This window comes from Tarenaya hassleriana, unplaced genomic scaffold (genome assembly GCF_000463585.1).
Source record: "Tarenaya hassleriana unplaced genomic scaffold, ASM46358v1 Cleome21, whole genome shotgun sequence".
Classification (NCBI taxonomy): domain Eukaryota; kingdom Viridiplantae; phylum Streptophyta; class Magnoliopsida; order Brassicales; family Cleomaceae; genus Tarenaya; species Tarenaya hassleriana.
This window is the reverse complement of record NW_010965451.1, coordinates 1,178,368-1,181,625: the sequence shown is the minus strand read 5'-3', so window position 1 is coordinate 1,181,625 and position 3,258 is coordinate 1,178,368.

Genomic DNA, 3,258 nt, shown 5'->3' with positions numbered 1-3,258 from the left:
ATGGAAGGGTACGATTGAATGTCGGGCTTGAGGGGGAGGCTATATATATACGAGAGAAAAAGAGAGCCAGAACTTGAGGGGTAGTTTTGGAAACTACATTTTTGTTTTTCCCTATTTATTATTAATTATTATTATTTTAGAATTATCTTTGATTCACTGTCTTGATATGAGCTATGACGACTGTTCTAGAAAAGATGGATAAGACGTTAGCTTTAAGACTAAAAACCATTTTTAATGAAAAAAATACACATTTCACGTGCCATTTAAAAATTAATTTATTTTATATTTTAATCGTATATATTAACAAAATTGGAAAATTGGGAATATTCTTATCAATGGCTCAACGATATTTAATATTCAAATTTTAGATTTTAAATGTTTTTTATTGATATATATCATTTATAAAGATATGTATTGATACATATGTGTGGTTTTATAACAAGAAGAATATATTGCGAAAACTATTATAAAGTATAAATTACATGGCAACAAGTATTAAATGGTTACAAAGACATTGGAACTGTTTTCAGATGTTAGATTTTTTTTCTAGTTCTGAAAAGTTATATATATATATTTAAAATTAATTGATTTAAATATTTTATAAAGTTTTAGATTAAATCGATTGGAATATATAAACTATACGACTCCGTAACGTATTGTGGATAGTGACACTGACGAGTTTAACTTACTCATGAATTATCTGGAAATCATCAATGACATAATCATTACACATTATGATCATAGCGACCATTGTTTGGTTACATCATTTTTATTAACAAGATAATGTCCAAAAATGACATGTTGATGATTAATAATATCTCTTCTGTTTGTTATTTTAGGACCGGAAATGACGTAATTATAATATTTTAACATTTTTCGATGATTGAATATTTGATTGCAAATCTCCTTTTATATATATGGTTGTTGTTAAAAAAAAAATCAGAATAACGACTGATTAATTCGGTGATAACTTTTGGTTGATAAAGAAAGAGATTAACTGGTAGATATTATTGTTGTGTTTTAAATTTTAATACGAAAAAATGTAACTCCATTTGGATTTCTTGTTATAAATTTTACATGGTGAATTATGAAAAATGGCTTTTAAACGTATAATACTTTTTGTTTTTTAACCGGGATGGTTCCCCGAGCCTTCGGCCCGACTACATCCACCCCAGTCCCGGAAGCAGCCTTTAGAGCATCTACCCACGCCTCACCCTCCACCCCGCGGCTCGAGCCCCCTTACTCGGCTACGGCCTCATGGAAGAGACGAGTGTAAATATACCCCTTCCTCCCCATCAGCTGGTTTCGAACTGGCGACTAGGGCTCTTAGGGCAACACCTCTTCGCCACTCGGCCACCCACTGATGGGTAACGTATTATACTCTTTCCATGCGGTTTTCCAGTTAATACATTTAATTATATTTAATTAGACATCATAACCCCATGCTAATTAATTGGTCGATATAACACACAAGTAGTTATGATTTTGCATAAAAAACCTAGGCATTTGTTACGATGCGTTCTCCTCACCGGGAGCATCAATTTTGGTTAGAAATCCAAAGTCCAGACTGAACCTATTCGAAAAACATCGGATTTCATATATGAATTTCTTTTTCTTTTTTCTTTTTTCTTTTTTAAATTCGACCTATTGGATCGGATTCAATCTTGATATCAAAGTCTCATTTATTTATTTTTAAATAAATACAGAAAAATGTTATTGTATAGAGAAAGTAGTAAACGGAACTGTCTTTCCGATCCAATCCGAATCCAAATCCAGATCCATAAAATCGGATTTCGAACTTAGTTCTATAGATCTAAAAATTTTGGACTGACTCAAATCCAAACCCAAAACACTGAATGCCGACTCACGTCGGGTCATATCGGATCAACCCGTTTGACACCCCATATACATTATATGAATTCATTCTTTGATTCAAGGCGGATCGAAGGTTAATAAAAAAAATAAAATATTAACATCAGTAAAAGTTAGTAAGAATTTACGATTATAATTGTACCTTCATTGTATAAATGCATATATTGCGTACAAAAAAAGGTATTAAATGTAAGTCGTTAATATTATGGGTATATGTTTATGCAACTTATAAACTTTTAAATGTCATGGGAATATCTAGAAGATAAAAAAATTACAATTTTATATCTATAAAGTATTAAAACATAGCATTTTGGGTGAATTAATGGCTTAATTCCAAATAATTTATACAATATACATAAGATATAAATTTTTTAATTATATGTGGATTAAAATAACAATCAAAATAAAATTAGATAATGCATTAAAGGCTATAATCTATTGCATATCCAAGTTTAAATGATTTGTTTTTTTTTGTGCACTTTAAGTTTTTTAGGATGACAATGACTATTTCTATATCAATCCAAACCATTAATATCGTATTCTAACCTAATCCAATATACAGATTGTATAAATGTTTAAAGTTGTAAAATTCGTATTCGAACCGATCTATTCAAATATAAAAATGAACGAAAAATCAAATAAAACGGAAATTTTTAAAACTACACTTTTATGTTAATAAAAAGAAAAAATCTCATATAAATACTTTAACTTTTCAAAATATACCAAATAAATATTTTACCCTTTAATTTGATAAAACCAATAACACGAATATCAAAATAGACCAAATTAATATACGGTAATTGTGTCAAATTAATACATTAACTCTTGAAATTGAAGTCAATTTCCAACCAAAACATATATCGATTTAAATATTTTTTTAATAATTGTATAAGGGTTTTGGTTGCGAATTACTTTTAATTTCAAAAATTGAAAAATTAATTTGATATATTTTAATATTTGATTATTATATTATCAAATTAAAAATTAATGTATTTATTTGATATATTTTTTAAAAATCGAGATATTTATAACAAAATTTTCCCAATAAAAATCCAATTCGAACCCAAACAAAAACCAAACCGATTTCATTGATATTTTATGAAACTAAAATAAATACCTACATTCTAAAATAACCGAAACTCCATGACGATGAACATATTCATTAAACATTGATTACAGATTCACAGCTAAAATTTCCAAAAGGAGGCAGAACAGAACAACCTGGCAACCGTTGGTTTTGATCCGACGATCCGTCGGCTCTGATTCTCCGATATATAAGGTATCGTCCTCAAATCAACGGTCCAGATTCTCTCCCTCTCCTCCCGAGAGATATATACCGTACAACCAAACGCCTCTCTCTCTCTCTCTTCGATACAACCCTACACG